The sequence below is a fragment of the Oncorhynchus mykiss genome, chromosome 6 (assembly GCF_013265735.2).
Source record: "Oncorhynchus mykiss isolate Arlee chromosome 6, USDA_OmykA_1.1, whole genome shotgun sequence".
NCBI classification, from domain to species: domain Eukaryota; kingdom Metazoa; phylum Chordata; class Actinopteri; order Salmoniformes; family Salmonidae; genus Oncorhynchus; species Oncorhynchus mykiss.
In genome coordinates, this window is record NC_048570.1 from 54,898,610 (window position 1) to 54,918,956 (window position 20,347).

The 20,347-nt window shown below is 44.3% G+C and overlaps 1 protein-coding gene across 3 annotated transcripts in view; it reads left to right on the forward strand.

Moving 5' to 3' along the window:
* The window catches only part of LOC110526161 (LARGE xylosyl- and glucuronyltransferase 2), a 161,354-nt gene that overhangs the window by 105,485 nt on the left and 35,522 nt on the right, over positions 1-20,347 (forward strand). For all 3 annotated transcript variants that reach the window (XM_021606819.2, XM_021606822.2, XM_021606823.2), the window contains one exon: positions 10,607-10,704. The gene's annotated coding sequence lies outside the window, so the exon portion shown is untranslated. The remainder of the gene's footprint in view (positions 1-10,606; positions 10,705-20,347) is intronic.

Sequence of the window (20,347 nt, forward strand, 5' to 3'; positions counted from 1 at the left end):
TTAGCATCCAGCACGCAAGATTTCAACAAAAACATAAAAGCCTTCAAATAAAATCATTTACCTTTGAAGAACTTCGGATGTTTTCAATGAGGAGACTCTCAGTTAGATAGCAGATGCTCAGTTTTTCCCAAAAAGATTCTTTGTGTATTAGAAATAGCTCAGTTTTGCACATCACATTTGGCTACCAAAAAAAAAACTAAAATTCAGTCCTCAAAACGCGAACTTTTTTCCAAATTAACTCCATAATATTGACTGAAAACATGGCAAACGTTGTTTAGAATCAATCCTCAAGGTGTTTTTCACATATCTCTTCAATGATATATCGTTCGTGGAAGCATGGTTTCTCCCCTCAATCAAATGGAAAAGTACAAGCAGCTGGCGTTTGCGCACCGAATTCCACGCAGGACACCAGGCGGACACTTGGAAAATGTAGTCTCTTATGGTCAATCTTCCAATGATATGCCTACAAATACGTCACAATGCTGCTAACACCTTGGGGGAACGACAGAAAGTGTAGGCTCATTCCTTGCGCAACCACAGCCATATAAGGAGACAATGGAAAACAGAGCTTCAGAGATTCTGCTTTTTTCCTGGTTGACGCATCATCTTGGTTTCGCCTGTAGAATGAGTTCTGGGGCACTTACAGACAATATCTTTGCAGATTCTGAAACTTCCGAGTGTTTTCTTTCAAAAACTGTCAAGAATATGCATAGTCGAGCATCTTTTCGTGACAAAATATCGCGCTTAAAACGGGAACGTTTTTTATCCAAAAATGAAATAGCGCCCCTAGAGATCAAAGAGGTTAAATGGCCCGCCCAATGAAGCAAAGACACCCTGTGTAAAAATCCTGTTTTCCTATGTTTGTTATTGAGTTTTCCAATAGATTTTTCAGATTTTCACTCTCAAAATCACACCTTTTTTTATTGACAAAACATACCGAATTTGATGTTTTAAGTCCACAACAATGCTTAAAACACATCAATCTGATTGGGTGGGCTTGTGTCCACACAGGCCCCATCCATGTGTACGCCCCTGATGCATGATGACAATTGCACATCACAAATAGCCTAGTAAACAACACTTCAGACCACATTTTTTCAATAACTGGTTTGCGTACCCATTATTGCCTTAGTTAGTATTTAATGGTAGACAGGGGCGAAACTTGGGGGCGAAAGTGGGGGGGACATAACTTTTTATTTAAAAAAAATATTCAGTCAGATAAACACTCCAAACAGTCTTATCTGACCACTTGGAGGCTTCTGCACGGTCCTAAAGCACACCATTGCCTCGTTATGTAAATTGGAGGGGGCAAAAATGCAATTTCAGAATGTGGCGGGGACATGTCCCAGTGAAAGTTGTGCCCGTGCTGGTAGATATCTTCAATTGAAATGTATTTTCTACCCTACCGGCTACCGATGTCATTCTTCTGTGAGCTGCTCCATGCCAAAACCAGTTCAGAGCTGCACATTATTGCTCCCTGAAGATGATATTGTGCTGGAACACTGGCCTTTGTGTTTTACAAAAAGTGCACTCTCTTAATGCTCTCCTACATGAGTGCGCTGGTATTACGGTTGCTGTCCTTTCAGAATCACAAACCTGTCACACTCTGAAGGCCTATAGGTTCGCCACGCCACATAGTTAAAGTTATTATTTTTTTACATAAAGCTATACTAAATGTTTTCACGTCACCAAATAATTGACTAAAACACACTGTTTTACAATGAAGGTCTACAGTTGCCTCAGCAGCACTCTGTAGGGTAGCACCATGGCGAAGCCGGAGGACATGTAGCTTCTGTCCTCCTCTGTGTACATTGAATTCAATAGAAAACCTAGGAGGCTCATGGTTCTCAACACCTTCCATAGACTTACACAGTAGTTATAACATCCTACAACCCATCAGAGCTGTTGCAGCATGAACTGACTTGTTGTCCACTTAATGAAAGGATCAGAGAATATACTGAAAGCATAAGCTACAGCTGGCTAGCACTGCAGTGCGTCACACGTGGTGAGTAGTTCACTCAATGAGAGAGAAAGACAATAGTTGAACAGTTTGGACAAATACATTTCTTCCAAAATTAGGGAGAGTTTTTATTTTGTAGTTATTTAAAAAAAAACTTAGCTAGCAAATGCAGCTTGCTATTTTAGCCTACTCAAACAGAGAGGGATGCTATGTTAGCTAGCTATTGCTATCCAACATTAGAACTCTTCCAAGTCAAGGGGCCCACCGGTGTAACTGCTAAACTGTTTTCAGCTAGATGCAGGCAAGAGTGTGCAAGGCGGTATTGAATGGCAGTATTGATTACTCAAAATTGTCTCTACCTGTGCACCTACATTTTCAACTTTTAATTCATAGTGGGTACAGGGAAAATTTGACTGTCATGTAGTAGCCTAAACTTGTCAATGTTGCATTGAGCTGGGTTAATGGAATATGAATGGCATTCATCCAATATGCTAATATAAAAAATAAGGCCATGCTCATATAAAAAAAAGATCATCCTCCCTCATCTTAAATGGCAACGACTGCCACTCGTGCAGCATCACCCAACCTCACCCCATCCCACCACACCCCAAGATATTTGTCTGACCCTCTTTCCCATGAATTTGTAAAAGTATTTTCACTGCCGGACTACTTGTGATTCTCTTATTTTGTCCCACATTCTCTCTTTTTCTCTTTCTTTCTCTCTTTATCTCCCTCCCTCCCATCCTCACCTCTCTCTCTCCTGTGAACTCCAAATAAGATTTCAATGCCATTTTCCTGAAGTAGCATGAAGGATGGCAGAGTGGCTGAAGAGAGCAGCCGCAGTGAAAATCTTCTTTGACTACGCTGGTCAGGCGGGGGATGCCGAGTAAGGACAAAGTGAAAAGCTGAATTGAGGAACGAGAAATAGTTAAATATTTCAGGAAGGTCAGGGGGAGCAGCTGCTTTCTGCATGGGAGTGGCAGTGTGTGTGTGTGTGTGTGTGTGTGTGTGTGTGTGTGTGTGTGTGTGTGTGTGTGTGTGTGTGTGTGTGTGTGTGTGTGTGTGTGTGTGTGTGTGTGTTTGTGTGTGTAGATGTGATGACTGAGGTTTTATGCTTGGTTGTCTCTATAGTCCCATTTGGACTGACAGTCTGTGCAAAGAGCAAAACAGAGGAGAACATAGGCAGGGGGACATATGAAGGGATGCAGGGTGACGCAGAGGGAGGGGAGGTAAGATGTGAGAGAGAGGCAGAGTGAGGCATGAAGAAAGGGGAGGAGAGACAGAGGATGGAATGGAGAGGCAAGGTAAGGCTGAAGGCTTAAAGACCTGAACTTTCCTCTATGCCTCTCTCTCATTCAATTCAATTCAAAGGGCTTTATTGGCATGGGAAACAAATGTTTACATAGACAAAGCATGTGAAATAGATAATGAACAAAAGTGAAATAAACAATAACAAATAAACAGTTAACATTACACTCACAAAAGTTCCAAAGGAATAGAGACATTTCAAACGTCACATTATAGCTATGTACAGTGTTGTAACGATGTGTAAATAGTTAAAGTACAAAAGGTGGAAAAAATAAACATGGTGTTTGTTCTTCGCTGGCTGCCCTTTTTGTATTTGTATTTATGATGGATCCCCACTCTTCCTGGGGTCCAGCAAAATTAAGGCAGTTTATACAATTTTAAAAACATTACAAAACATTCACAGATTTCACAACAGGCCCCTACTCCACCACTGCCACGTATCTACAGTACTAACTTATTCCTTGCCACCCGCTCTGAAACGAACTGCAACTCTTTGTTAAGTGTTGTAGTCATTTCAGTCGCTGTAGTAGCTGACGTGTATAGTGTTGAGTCATCCACATACAGTACATAGACACTCTGGCTTTACTGAAAATCAAGTAAAGATTGAAAAAAGCAAGGGGCCTAAACAGCTACCCTGGGGAATTCCTGATTCTCCCTGGATTATGCTAGAGAGGCTTCCATTAAAGAACATCCTCTGTGTTCTTTTAGACAAGTAAATCTGTATCTACATTATAGCAGGGGATGTAAAGCCAGAACACATACGTTTTTCCAGCAGCAGACTATGATTAATAATGTCAAAAGCTGCACTGAAGTCTAACAAAACAGCCCCCTCAATAATTTTGTTATAATTTTTCCTCAGCCAATCATCACTCATTTGTGTAAGTGCTGTGCATGTTGAGTATCCTTCCCTATAAGCGTGCTGAAAGTCTGTTGTCAAGTTGTTTACCTTGAAATAGCATTGTATCTAGTCAAACACCATTTTTTCCTGAAGTTTACTAAGGGTTGATACCAGGCTGATTGGTCAGCTATTTGAGCCAGGGGCTTTACTATTCTTGGTAGCAGAATGACGTTATCCTCCCTCCAGACCTGATGGCACACACTTTCTACTAGGCTTAAATTGAAGATGTGGCAATATAGTCTGCTATTATCCTCAGTAATTTTCCATCCAGATTGTCAGACTCTGGTGGCTTGTCATTGTTTCACCTCTTCCATACTGACTTTACGGAATTCAAAAGCAATATACTTGTCTTTCATAATTTGATCCAATATACTTGGATGTGTAATGTCAGCATTTGTTGCTGGCATGTCATCCCTAAGTTTGCTTATTTTGCCAATGGAAAAGTAATTAAAGTAGTTGGCAATATCAGTGGGCTTTGTGATGAATGAGCCATCTGATTCAATAAATGATGGAGCCGAGTTGGCTTTTTTCCCAAAAATGTCATTTAAGTGCCCCAAAGCTTTTTACTATCATTCTTTATATAATTTGTCTTTGTTTCATAGTATAGTTTATTTTTATTTAGTTTATTCACATGATTTCTGAATTTGCAATATGTTTGCCAATCAGTTGGGCTACCAGTGTTAGTTGCCATACCTTTTGCCTCATCCCTCTCAACTATACAACTTTTCAATTCCGCATCAATCCAAGGGGATTTAACAATTTTTACAGTCATTTTCTTAATGGGTACGTGCTTATTAGTTACTGGAATAAGCAATTTCATAAATGTGTCAAGTGCAGCATCTGGTTGCTCTTCATTACACACCACAGACCAGCAAATATTACTTACAACATCAACATATGAATCACCACATAAATGATTGTATGACCTCTTACACACTCACTATATTAGGCCCAGCCTTTGGATCTTTGGTTTTCCTAGATATGGCTATTATAGTGTGATCACTACATCCTATATATTTGAATACTGCTTTTAAAGCAAATTTCTGCAGCATTAGTAAAGATGGGATCAATACATATTGATGGTTTCATTCCTGTGCTGTTACCAACTACCCTGGTAGGTTGACTGACAACCTGAACCAGGTTGCAGGCACTGGTTACTGGATACTTTGAATACTAAAATCAGTTCTATAAAATCATTTTTCATAATGTTCAGAGCTGGCTCTCCTGCGGTTGTTTGACCCCACATGGACTACGACAGTGTCAGCTCCCAGCAATCTGTCGTAGAACAGTCAGAAGCAGCCTTGTGATATCCTGTACTCGTGCGCCTGGGTTGCACAGGGTTTTTGCCTTTGGAACTGAGATGTTTCTCACCATAGAGCTGCCTATGATGACAGCCGGTGATGTTGAATGAGCCTGTGTCTCAGGTAGACTCACGTTCTGATGAGGGTGGGAGCTCCGAGGTTCTGAACCTGAGGTTGAAGCCACCGGAGAGGGAGACAGAACCAAGGATGTAGACGCAGGTACCTAAGGATTCGATCTTGAATGGGAAGCACCCAAGGAAGAAGGCGCCGGAACATCTGGACCCAGGGCGGCAAAGCTGTTTCTGGTCTTAGTCAGATCTGGGTTCAACATTTCCATGGAGACCTCCATTGCCAGAGGATGCTTTCTTCGACTTCCACGGCGAGTGACTTACCTCCATGGCTGGTTGGTTAGGTCAAGAACAGCTCCTTCTCCAGGGATGGGGAGACCCAATCGGGGATGGAACCCTGCTGAGCACCGGCCAGTCGACTGTGTAAAGCCGACACGGCGGCAAAACTTCCACCAGGCCAGAGCGGCGTCCGGCAAATGGGGTGGAAGAAAAATAAAACGTAGGCGTGGATTCCCCAGTAGCTGGGCTTTCATGTCTCTCCCCCTATGCTGAATCAGGCAGGATCCCGGGACAGACAGCAGTGCTCACAGCAACTAAGCCCAACAGACCTGCTGGAGCCAAAATAAAATAAAAGTATATAAAAACACTGTCAGGTTTCAAACAATCTTGCTGTTGTGATGGCACAGTGTGGTATTTCACCCAATAGATATGGGAGTATATCAGAATTTGATTTTTTTTTTAAAGATCTGAAAGAAATATGTCAATCTAATATGGTCATACATTTGGCGGGAGATTAGGAAGTGCAGCTCAGTTTACACCTCTTTTTTTGTGGGCAGTGTGCACATAGCCTGTCTTCTCTTGAGAGCCAGTATCAAGGCTATGCTATGCTCTCTCAATAGCAAGGCTACGCTCACTGAGTCTTTACATAGTCAAAGCTTTCCTTAATTTTGGGTCAGTCACAGTGGTCAGGTTTTCTGCAAATGTTTACTCTCTGTTTAGGGCCAAATAGCATTCTAGTTTGCTCTGTTTTAAAAAAAATATTATTTCCAATGTCAAGTATCTTTTGGTTTTCTCGTGATTTGGTTTGGTCTAATTGTGTTGCACTGTGGGGTCTGTTCGTATAACCTGGTCTAAACAAACGTAAATGCATGTGTGGGTATAGTCATGGCAATAGTGTGTGGTAGGTACACTCATCCGCTTGTACAATTCTCCGCCTCTGTTCCTTCTATACCTTCTGTGTATGTGGTCTATATTTATATGGCAAGGTAAGCCCATGTGTGACTGGTGTATGTTGTGGGTGTCTGGTAATGCAGTGAACAGATAAGGCCTCTCACCTACTTCTAACCGGACTACAAGTTACCGGTGTTCATGGTTATTACATGGTAAAAGCTCTTCCTGTGTGTTATACTGCTTATTTACATGACACTTCGGTCACAGATAGAACAATGAGACAGATATTTCACCGGATGTATAAATGTGAAGCCTCCGCTTGGCCCAGTGGCCGGCAGTGGGAGAAGATGGAACGAGATGGATTTTGCCCGACATTCTGCAGATTTCCTCATCAATGAAACATTTGATCCCAATACAGTTTTCTGTTCCCAAAACTAGAATATGTTATGAACAGAGTGGAGTAAGTTTTGTAAACTTTACCCTTTGGCAAACTTTTTTTTTTTAATTGCGTAGTTTTGAAGGAGTGCGAAGGCGAATTGAGTTATTGCTCACACGCAATTCGGAGTAAGCGTTCCCTAACGGAAATATGCAAATGTACTAGAACGCACCTATAAGAGCTCGCTAGCTCACGCTTGGCTATGCTCACCTCCTTGCTTGTTCTGCCCACTATGACTCATTTGTTCCCATTTGAAATTGCGGACTGTAGTCTTGTTTTGGTTGAGTTATAAAAAACGATTTGCCTTGTTACAGGGGAGGGCCTGAAGAGAACAGACAAACACACACTCAGTCACTCACTCACTGGTGGTGGTGAAAGGAAGGAAAAGTAAATTGCTTGTGCTTGTTTGTGCTGGGACGCACACTAAAATGATAACAGAAAGGGGGAAAAACAGGTGCAGGGAGAAGGAAACATGCAGTGGTAGAAAAAGTACCCAATTGAGTACCCAAACATACTTGAGTCAAAGTAAAGATACCTTAATAGACAATTACTCAATTAAAAGTGAATGTCACCAAGTAAAAGTAATATAATTAAGTATCAAAAGCAAAAAGCAAAAGTTAGTCTGCCAGATCAGAGGCAATAGGGATGATCAGGGATGCTCTCTTGATGAGATAGATAATTTTAGCCTAATGCAATTAGTGGAGGGGGGGGGGGCGGTAAATGTCTAACCCAGGTTCTTTGAATGCATGTTCACATAGTAGAGTGTTTGTGTGTGACCAACAGGAACTCAGTCTCCCTTTCGAAATGTGACGTTTTATCTTAAGTTTAGGCATTCACTCTGGCGGGTTAGGGCTCAGGTTTTGGGATAGGGTTCATACACGCACACACACTGGAGACACAAGGTGATGGGATTCAGTCAGGTTGTGTATGAATGTGGGAAGAGAGAGTGTGTGTGTGAACCCTCCCCTTTTAACACCATCTGATACCCTGACTGCCAGTTTGGTGAGAATCACACGTTATCGCCATACACACCAAACTCCCGTGTGTGTGTTTGTATATGTGCACTTGCGCTCGTGTGTGTGTGTGTCCTAGCCTTTTGTCTGCTGCTGTTCCCTTAGTGGTGCGTTCAGAGGCTAGCATTGATTCACACTTGACACCATCTCCAGAGACTGGGGTGGATCGGTGACGATGTGTTGAATGCAGCTGTAGTTTTATAGGGTTGTCAAGTTGGACCGAGCTCATCATGAAAATCCTTTTCAACTTCATCCAGGTATTCAACAATCTCCCAGAACAGATGTAGTGCTCACCAGGCGGTAGAGCCCTATTCTGGGAAGCCCAATGTAGCAACCCTAGATTGCTAGCATACTTGTGTGGGTGTTGTTGCGTCACTAACTGCTAACTGCATTGACAGTGGGAGATGTGATGTGCGCTAAGCTAAAGTGGCGGCTGTGGGAAATGGCTACTGTTGCTCTGTATGCTAAGCTAATGTAGCACTGTGCTACTTTGGGGGACATGAGTGTAATGGAGCAGAGAGAGATTACTGTTCTACATTAGCTTCATTATCTCTGCGGTCGTTCCTGAAGAGAGAACAATATCCCGTTAGGTCATAATTGGATTGTTCTTAAGGGCAGTGCGTGTGTGTTTTGACTAGTCATGCATGGAATGTTTTGAGGGATACAGACACACACATGCACGCATGCCCTTTTAATGAGGGTCATTTGGCTGTACAGTACAGTGTCTTTCTCATACAGAATACTCATCTCACACAGGTCGCACTCTACACCCACTCAATAGGCCTACACACCAAACTCACTCACTGCTCTCAAACTTGGCCAAACTATAACCCTCATTTGAGAATTTTTATTCTGGATTTGTACAGTATATTGGAAACGTAAAAAAAAGAAATAATAATAATAATTCTTTGCCCTGTTAACTTATCATGACGACATCCAAGCTCTCTTTGCGCACAAGGAAGTAAATTCATTCTAAACAGCAATGTCATTTTTGCAGTTTTTGCTGCTAGCAGTAAGAAGTCATCATCTTTTTAAAGAAACATTTTAATGTCTATTTTAAGACTGTCGGCTGTGCCTTGTTGGAGCCACCACTCTCGCTCCACATCTCCCATTCTCTCTTTCTACCCCCTCTCCATTTACCTTTCCCTCTGCTTACTCTTCTTTCTCTCTCTGCCCCCGTCTTCCCCTTGTTCTCTTTCTCCTTTTCTCCCTCTCTCACTCGCTCTCGCTTTCTCCTTCTTACTCTCTTTTTTTCTCTGATTCGTGTCTCTGATTGGCTCGTATCCATGTGTACAGCCCAGACCCTGCTTGATTGATGATGAGTCAGCGTGTCAGACTGATTGACTGCATTGCTTGATTAGTCTACTATCTCCCCGAGTGTTTTATCTCTGTAATACGTAAAGAAACACTGGCCTTCCCTCCCTACCTATGACCATCTCTCCCTTCACCCCTCCCTTCCTCCCCTACCCTCCTCTTCTTTCATCTCACTTCACCCCTCCTCTCCCCTTAGACAGTGTGGCTCTGTTTGGGATATAGTAGGTTTTCCTCCCATTCCCCCTGGTCGTATAGAGCTTTACGGCAGCCATTCCATTATAGGCCAATCTGGCCCAGTCATGTCACCATCAGTGGGCTGTTACCATACTGGGCTGCTGTTAACAGACAAACAATGGCAATACTCCAGCTATTAACAGTCAACGGGAGGAGAAGAATAGACAGAGACCTCATGTGGATCTGAGTGTGTGTGTGTGTGTGTGTGTGTGTGTGTGTGTGCGTGTGCAGGTGTGTGCTTGATTGCATACGTGTGTGAGTGTGAGTGGCTCAGTGTGTAACTTTAATGCCTCAGGCCCCTGTTGTCAGTGTCTAATATGGAGACTGCTGTGTAGGTGAGTATGTGTCTACTCCCAGGGCCCAACGGCAGACATTTCTTGAGCCTTTGACAGAGGTCACGTCCTCTGTTCTCTCTAAGAAGGAGATGGCCATCTGGAAACACAGCAAGGAGGAGAGAAGGATGGGCGAAGGACATAATACGCTTGTTCTATTACCTACTCTCTTTGCTCTTGCTTCCATCTTAAAATACCCCACTCTTTTCAGCCTCCCTCTGTCTCTTATAATGCCGTACCATGTGACTTAGACACTCTCGAAGTCTGTAATGAACTCTTATTCACTCTCACTGTCTTTATTCACTGTATGTCTGGGCAACATATCATTGAGAGGCCACGGAAAGTTACGATTTTGCGAAAAGATGGGCATTCTCTGGCACACTGGCACACACTTGAAAGCTCTGTAAAAAAAAAAAATTAACATATACTATGATTGATTGATTAAACAAACTCCTGTTTGTTTATGGTACTTTTGATCAACTTGTATGCTATTTGTTATCCAAATCCCTGAGCACGATTGTATGTCATTTCTCTTCAGCTGTAATGCTTACTGTTTCCCTGTTTCTTTCCAGGTTGAGAGAGGGAGGATTTCCCTCTTGTATTACCAGTGAGGTCTCCGAGTACTGAGGGGCTGCTTTTCCCATTGACGCAATTTCAGATAGCGAACCTGGTGAGAAAACCAATGGGAATTCTTAGCTTTCAAATATCTGGATGTCATTGGCAACTTTGCTGTTTGTGTGAGTGTGTAAGTGCATGTATCTTTGTCTGTAACGTGCATTTGTGTGTGTGTGTGTAAGGGCGTTCGTCTGTAGGAGGAAGAGAAGCGGACCAAAGCGCAGCGTGGTGGTTATTCATGTTTTAATAAATCACTACACATGAACAAACTAACAAAAACAAGAAATGTGACAACGCAAAACAGTCCTATCCTGTGACAACAAACACAGTGACAGGAACAATCACCCACAAACACACAGTGAAACCCAGGCTACCTAAGTATGATTCTCAATCAGAGACAACTATTGACACCTGCCTCTGATTGAGAACCATACTAGGCCGAAAACATAGAAATGCCCCAAAACATAGAAAAACAAACATAGACTGCCCACCCAACTCACGCCCTGACCATACTAAATAAATACAAAACAACAGAAATAGAGGTCAGAACGTGACAGTGTGTGTGTGTGTGTGTGTGTGCGTGTGTGTGTGTGTGTGTGTGTGTGTGTGTGTGTGTGTGTGTGTGTGTGTTCATTGCTCAAAGTAATGTCAAATCGTGAATGTAAAACCCAGCGCCATTGATATGAACTAGTTATTACAACAGCATGTCTAATTTTAAGCATACGTCTCAGTAGTGGTAATTCTGTTACTGAATCTCTGCTTTGGTGATACATACACACACACACACATACGCACTCACACACCCTGCAAGTTGCAGGGAAGATAGATCAGCTTGTATGAATGTGGAAGGGTGTGTGCCTGCATGCCTGTGTCTATGCCTGTTTCTAACTGTACCCTGCGAAGCTTCATATAGTATGGTTCAATCAGCCTCGACTGGGTCTTTCTGCTGATATCTGTGTTGTTATCCCCCATCTGTCAGCCTGCTGTCTGCCTGGCCTCCATTGCTTTGATCCATGCACACTTAACATTGCTGCAAATGGCTTGGCTTTAGATTTGTCCTCATTAAACATTTAAAACACAATCTATATTCACGGGCAGATGTGGTGATGTGTGGGTAAGTTTGTTTGTGTGTGTGAGTGATGCGCGGGTTGACTCATAACGGTTATATCCACGGGGCAGGCATGTTTAGGGTCATGAAATATTGTGTGGATAAAGGGCAGGTTGAATAAAGAAAAAACAATAAATGTATCATTCATGTGCAAATTATAGGCTACATTGACGTTTTTCTTAAATTATTTTCGGGCTATCTGGCACTGCCGCTACCTACATGTACACATTACCTCTACTAGCCTGTACCGTCGCACATTGACTCGTTACAGGTACCCCCTGTATATAGCCTCGTTATTGTTATGTACTGTTCTTTTGTTACTTTTTATTTTATTTTTCACGTCCTCCTGCACAACTGAGCAAGATGACAAGTACATGAGAGTGTTTAGTTTGAGAAACAGACGCCACACAGGTCCTCAACTGGCAGCTTCATTAAATAGTACCCACAAAACACCAGTCACAACGTCAACAGTGAAGAGGCGACTCTGGGATGCTGGCCTTCTAGGCAGAGTTGCAAAGAAAAATCCATAGCTCAGGCTGGCTAATAAAAATAAAATATTTAGATGGGCAAAAGAACACAGACACTGGACAGAGGAACTCTGCCTAGAAGGCCAGCTGGTGAAGTTGAGAGTGGTGTTTTGCGGGTACTATTTATGAAACTGCCAGTCGACGACTTGTGAGGCATCTGTTTCTAAAACTTGACACTCTACTGTACTTGTCCTCTTGCTCAGTTGTGCACAGGGCCTCCCACTGCTCTTTCTATTCTGGTTAGAACCAGTTTGTGCTGTTCTGTGAAGGAAGTAGTACACCGCGTTGTACGAGATCTTCAGTTTCTTGGCAATTTATTGCATGAAATAGCCTTCATTTCTCAGAACAAGAATAAACTGACGAGTTTCAGAGAAAGTTATTTGTTTCTAGCCATTTTGAGCCTGTAATCGAACCCACAAATGCTGATGCTCCAGATACTTAACTAGTCTTAAGAAGGCCAGTTTTATTGCTTCTTCAATCAGGACATCAGTTTTAAACTGTGCTAACATAATTGCAAAAGGGTTTTCAAATGATCAATTAGCCTTTTAAAATGATCAACTTGGATTAGCTAACACAACGTGCCATTGGAACACAGGAGTGATGGTTTCTGATAATGGGCTTCTGTACGCTTATGTAGATATTCCATAAAGAATCTGGCGTTGTCACGCCCTGTTATTAGTATTTTGTGTTTTCATTATTTATTTGGTCAGGCCAGGGTGTGACATGGGTTTTTTATGTGGTGTGTTTTGTCTTGGGGTTTTTTCGTACGTATTGGGATTGTGGCTTAGTGGGGTTTTCTAGGTAAGTCTATGGTTGCCTGAAGTGGTTCTCAATCAGAGGCAGGTGTTTATCGTTGTCTCTGATTGGGAACCATATTTAGGCAGCCATATTCTTTGAGTGTTTCGTGGGTGATTGTTCCTGTCTCTGTGTTTATTTGCACCAGATAGGCTGTATAGGTTTTCACGTTACGTTTGTTGTTTTTGTATTGTTCGTTTTTTCATCGTCATTAAACATGTATCAAGAATACCACGCTGCATTTTGGTCCGCCTCTCCTTCACCGCAAGAAAACCGTAACAGAATCACCCACCACAACAGGACCAAGCGACGTGGTGACAGGCAGCGGCAGCAGGAGCAACAAAGGTTGGATTATACGACTTGGGAGGAAATAGACAGGTGGGCGGTCGACCCAGGGAAAATGCCGGAGCCCGCCTGGGATTCGCTGGAGCAGTGCAAAGAGGGTTATAGGAGAATGGAGTTGGAGAGACAAGCACGGCGGCGCGGAAGGAAGCCCGAGAGTCAGCCCCAAAAATGTCTTGGGGGGGGGGGGGTGGGGGCTCAGGGAGAGTGTGGCAGAATCAGGAGTCAGACCTGAGCCAACTCCCCCTGTTTATCGTGAGGAGCCAAGGAGGAGACCAGAACCAGAGCCGGTGTCGGAGGTGAGCGAAGCAGAGACTGTGAAGGAGTTAATGGGGAAATTGGAGGAGAGAGTTATGAGGGAGTTGCTGTGTTGGTGCTTTAGGCACGGAATTCGCCCGACGGAGCGTGTCGGGGATTTGATGGCACCTGGGTCAGCGCTCCATACTCGTCATGAGGTGTGTGTTAGTCGGCTGGTGAAGATTGTGCCAGCCTCACGCACCAGGCCTCCTGTGCACCTCCCTAGCCTTGCACGTCCTGTGCCAGCTCTGCTCTCAAGCTCTCCAGTACGCCTTCACGGTCCGGTCCATCCTGTGCCACCTCCACACACCAGTCGGCTGGTGAAGATTGTGCCAGCCTCACGCACCAGGCCTCCTGTGCACCTCCCTAGCCTTGCACGTCCTGTGCCAGCTCTGCTCTCAAGCTCTCCAGTACGCCTTCACGGTCCGGTCCATCCTGTGCCACCTCCACACACCAGCTCCCCGCACCAGGCTTCCTGTGCCTGTTCTCGGCTCAGTACCACCAGTGCCAGCACCACGCACCAGGCCTTCAGTGCGCCTCGTCTGTTCAGCGCTGCCAGAGCCTTTCTCCTCTCCAGCGCTGCCGGAGTTTCCCGGCTGTCCAGCGCTGTCAGAGCCTTTCTCCTCTCCAGCGCTGTCGGAGTCTCCCGCCTGTTTAGCGCTGCAAGAGCCTTTCTCCTCTCCATCGCTGCCGGAGTCTCCCGCCTGTTTAGCGCTGCCAGAGCCTTTCTCCTCTCCAGCGCTGCCGGAGTCTCCTGCCTGTTTAGCGCTGCCAGAGCCTTTCTCCTCTCCAGCGCTGCCGGAGTCTCCTGCCTGTTCAGCGCAGCCAGAGCTGCTAGTCTGCATGGAGCAGCCAGAGCTGCCAGTCTGCATGGAGCAGCCAGCGCTGCCAGTCTGCATGGAGCAGCCAGCGCTGCCAGTCTGCATGGAGCAGCCAGAGCTGCCAGTCTGCATGGAGCAGCCAGAGCTGCCAGTCTGCATGGAGCAGCCAGAGCTGCCAGTCTGCATGGAGCAGCCAGAGCTGCCAGTCTGCATGGAGCAGCCAGAGCCGCCAGTCTGCATGGAGCAGCCAGAGCAGCCAGAGCCGCCAGTCAACCATGATCTTCCAGATCTGCCAGTCAGCCAGGATCCGCCAGTCAGCCAGGATCTTCCAGATCCTCCATTCAGCCAGGATTCGCCATTCAGCCAGGATCCGCCAGTCAGCCAGGATCCCAAGTGACCCCAAACTTTTGAACGGTAGTGTATGTGAAGGGCCAACATGTGGCCTATCAACTTTCAGTGAAAGCTTTTGTTGACTGTTTTGTGCATATGAATTAATTGAATATTGCCAGATGCATCATCATCAGTAAAAAATATATTTAGCCTATTTAATGCAACTGTTATCGCAAAGCAGCATGCTTTACATTTTTTACATGTAATTTCATTGAACCTTTATTTAACTAGGCATGTCAGTTAAGAACAAATTCTTATTTACAATGACGGCCTACCCCGCCAAACCCTCTTCTAACCCGGACGACGCTGGGCCAATTGTGCGCTGCCTTATGGGACTCACGGCTGGTTGTGATACAGCCCGGGATCGAACTAGGGTCTGTGATGACGCCTCTAGCACTGAGATGGCACAAAACTGACGTAAATGTTTGGAAATTATAACTTAACTTTCTCATCCATAGCCTTAAAACACTGTTTAGCTCACATCTGAAGGCTGCGGGACATTTAGGACGTACTGCGGATTGATAAAATATCCTAATGATTATGATCACACTTCCTCAATTCAAATATTGTGGCGACACTATACCAAAAAATGGTTTGGTATGGTTTAGAAACTTGGGAACCAAGTTGTGGCCCTATCACCTGGACATGTTGAAATATTGTATCTTCATGCCTCTAAAAAAAACCTCCAGGCTTCCTTCATAACTGTCAATTTATTTAAAAAATAATTATTTCAGGCCGCAGTTTGGAATAATAGTCCTCTGGAATACTGGACATTCTGGAGTAATATTTACAAAATCAACACTCTTTAGTAATACCAGTCCCGTGCAAACAGGTCTTTGGTCATGTGCACGCAATGAATACATGTGTCACGTAAAGAGAGCATGGGTTGAAGGAGGATGAATAGGGGATGTTTTTCTTATACCAATTAGAGATTTTGCTTACAGCACTATTCAGTCAGATATGTCGGTAATTATGTTGCAGCTTCATCAACACGGACGGCGCGATAAACACTGTTGATGTTCTGTGGTGGTCGCTGCATCAGGGAGGAGAGAGAGACAACGGGTGCTGGTCACACAGTCACTCGCTGTCTTTTTTTTTTTTAACACAGTGCAGCAAGTCTGAGCCTGGCCCGGCACAATCAAATCAATTGCTGGTCAGACACCCCCTAGTCATTTGTGTCTTCATTATTTAATCAAAGAGTGTGCTTAAAGCGTCAGACAAGCTCAGTGAATATAGTTGATTTGATTAAAACACATAGGATGCGTCAGTATATGGGAAAAAAACAAGTTGAAAATTTTTTACTAATTGATTGGTCGAAAGAACAGACAACTCTTGGTCGACCAAGATATTTTTTAGTCGGGGACAGCCCTAGTGAGCATGCTGCATGCATGCTCACTAGGGCTGTCCCCGACTAAAAAATGTGCGTGTGTTTATGCGTGTGTTTATCCTTTGTTTAACACATTCTCTCCTGGTCGTGCTGTTTGAAAAGCTATATCCAGTGAGACTCATAAGGTCTCTGTCATAAACTTGAGCTCTTAGTATAACCATACATACTGGCACGTGGGTGGTGGGGATTTGATGAGCTTCACAGGCTCACACAGGCCCTTACACACACACACACAGCAACCCACTGGACCTCTCCTTCACAGGAGCCAGACACATCATTACAGAGCTGACTGGTCAGGGATAGGAGTTTCTACTACAATACCGCTCTCGCCCTGCCCCTAACCCTTGACATCTGACCCCTGACCTGTGAAAGTGGACGGAGCTTATTGTCTTTAGCACTGCCTGATTGGCTCTCCCACAGGGCTTAGAGGGTCAGGTGGTGTGCTGACTTTACACTTTGCACACAGGGAGGTTAGAGTATCTCAGAATATATCCGAGCCTGCTGTGCTGTGGCTTATGGTCAGTGCCAAGCAGTGCCTCAGGGGCCATGGCTGCTCATATAGGCTATGAGATATTTCTCTACTTTGAACTTGGAGAGTCCAGTTCTACCTTCTCCTCAGCAGATGAGCTACTGACCGGGAGGGGTAATCATGATATTCCCATTTTGGGGGGTGGGGGTTGTGTATAGGCACACTAAGTGTACACAATATTAGGAACATCTTCCTAATACTGAGTTGCGCGCCCTTTTGCCCTCAGAACAGCCTTAATTCGTCGGGGCGTGGACTCTACAAGGAAGTCAAAAGCGTTCCAGGGATGCTGTCCCACGTTTGACTTCAATGCTGCCCACAGTTGTGTTCAAGTTCAAGTGAAAAGCCCAGCAGCGTTGCAGTTCTTGACACACTCAAACCTGTGCGCCTGGCACCTTCTACCAATTCACTTGGTCAGTCTATATCATGGAAAGAGCAGGTGTTCCTAATGTTTCCTGCACTCAGTGTATATGTTTTAGGGATGGTGGGGGGGCAGGGGTGTTATAGCGTTGGAGATGGGAGGCAGTGGGTTGTAAGTTTGGAATAGTCCCGTGTGTGAGTCCACCAGTTGTTATTGACCGGGAGAAACGGTAACTGGGTATAATCCAATGAAGATATGTTTATTTAGACTGGCAGGGAGAATATGAAGAGTTTATTTCCAAAATGCTATATACGGACATGTTCAGGTGCGTTTCTTTCACTATATAATCACGGCATTGGGTTGTTCAATGACAAACATGTATTTGTTCAAAATCAATCATTTTTTGATGGTTTCATTTCAGAGAGACAAGTGATCATGCTATCGAGAGTATCCGCCTCACTCTCAGAGGAATAAGTAGTCCTACTAGGTTTTACAGTGAAATGTAACTACGTTTTTAATATACAACTACAAATGATACAATTGATAAAAAATTAAAACAATCCCATACGGTAATATGAGATCTGTATGTAGTACCTTTACACGTGACATGGTTGTCATTTAGCAGATGTTTTTAACTAGAGCGACTTACAGCGCATTCATCTTGAGATAGTTAGTTGAGACGACCACATGTCACAGTCCAACATACAGGATACGAACCTACAATTCCAGTTTAACAATGGATATGTAGCGTTTTTCAAAGAACACATTTTAATCTCAAACTTATGAATACCAAAAAAAATCAAAAAGCTGTCATATTTTACACACACATGGACATACCCATGAGCAATCATCTCTGATGAAAGAAACACGTGAACAATTGGTTGACGTGGCATTTTGGAAATAAACTCTTCATTTTGAAAGAGGAAGAATTAGGGAAGAGATTAAAAGAGAGGAGATGTGATTCTTCATACAAGCTCATAATGGAAGTCTCTCATCTCCCTGAAGTGAGCATCCTCAGCCCTTCCTCTCCTCCTCACCCCTCTCTACACTTCTGCTGTCCCCATTGCCCCTCTTCCCCTCTTTCCATCTGTTACACTTCCCCCGTCCCCTCTCTCCACCTCGAAACCTACCTCCACCCATTCTCCTCCCTCTCCTCTTCTCCCCTTCTAAAATGCCCTTACTCCCCTCCTCTTGTCTCATCTTATCCACACCTCCTCTCCTCCCCCTCTCGTACTCTTTCAGAGAGATAAATGCCTCTCATCTTCTGCTTTGGAAGGTAAGAAATTGTGGTTCTGCTCCACTGGGGAAATAAACTCTACCCCATCCTTTATCATCCCTCTCCCCACTGCACTGCACTCCTCTCATCTCCTCTTCTCCCCTCCATAAACAGTCCTTCTTTCCTCCCCCTTTTCCCATAAGGCCTACTGTCACGCTTCCATCTCTCTTTCTCTTCCCCTCTCTCTAGCTCTCTCTCTCTCTCGCTTTTGCTTTCGCTCTCTCCCTCTCTATTCCTCTATTGCTCTCTGTCAGCTGAGAAACCTTTATAGTGGACTCCTCTCCTTTTCTCAAACGTGGAGATTTGATCTGATATTACATGATCGTTGTCTTCGTGATCTCTGTTTTTAGGGATTCAGCTTTGGATGGTTCACTACTAAGTTAATGATGTTGTTGTTTTTGAAGGCACCGAGCCGCAGCGATAGCGTAGCCAATGTTTTATCCAATAACCCTCATACTACCAACATATTTTACATACATTTTCTACCAACTAGCCGGCCTTCGCCCCATACCCTGCCCTGGACTTTAGTCACTGTTACTAGTTACTAGTTGTTACTAGTTACTAATGTCAGCATACTGCTTCACCCACTTCATATGTACAGTATATATTGTATTCTAATCAAGGCTCATCCTATATAACTACTGCTGTACACACATTTTATATCCATACACTGTCCATAAGGTGTGTACACTCCATCATACACAGTACCCGTCAAAAGTTTGGAGAAGAGATTGGCTGTCTGGCAGCTTGTTGATCCTTTGCTTTTAACACTGTAGCTGCCTTTCCTGCCATGTCTCCCTTGGAAGGTAGAGCAGACAAGTTTCACTGAGATAGGGCTACTGGGTTTCTCTTAGGAAGCATGGAGAGGTAAGGGAGGGTGGATATCCCCGCAGGTCTCGTTCCAGAATGTTCTTGGAGGGGAAATACAGCAGGTGCCATGGAAACCCAATCTCTGTCTCTGTCTCTCTCTGCCTCTCTCTGTCTCTCTGTCGCTCTCTCTCTCCACTGTTTCCTACCCACCTATTTATATGGGACACCCTTTGGGAGCCAGGGAAACCTAAACCATGTAAACTCCCTTCTCTCTCTCTCTCTCTCCCCCTTCCCACTCCTTTTATGGTGCTGGGGAAACCCAACCCTGGGAACCAACCCCCTGTATTGGTGTTTGGGTGGGGGGACTATGGGTTTACTGGCCAAGGCCCCGCCAGGGTGACCCTTAACCCCATAATTAGGAGATAAGAAGTGGTGTTAACCTGCATTAGTCATCTGGTTTGACAGCCACAGGATCCTCAGCCAACAACCCTGGACACTGATCTAAGGTCAGTTCTGTCTGCGTCTCCTCTAATTCTGAGGAATGGCAGAAGGTAAGCCGATCCTAGATCTATAACTGTGCCTATGGGTAACTTCTACCCAAAGCAACCAGAGGAGAACGAGCATTGGAGACGAGAGGAAAGCAGTGAAACCAGTTGAACTAAAGGTCCATTTGCAATATAATATCTTAAAACCAGTGCCTGTAGAAGTGCTGTATGAAACACTGTCCTTTCATCAGGGTGTTTTTCTTTTTGGTACTGGTATATAACGGCTAGTGCTGCTACCAGTTGTTTGTGTGTGGTTGTTTGTGGTTGTTTCCACATCTGACTGGCTTGGTTTAGCTTGGAGGCTCAAAGGCAAAACTGGTGCTCTAGGGACTGAGATTGCATTGCATTGCATTTCAGCATATATATTTTTTTTTCTTACACAGACACACACACAATCACAATCACACACACACACACTACATAGAAATGCCTGTGACTGGCCTTGCATGGGTAGATACAGTATCGTTGTGCTCCTGTGTAAGAGATAAGGAGTGCTGAGACTGTACTCTCTGC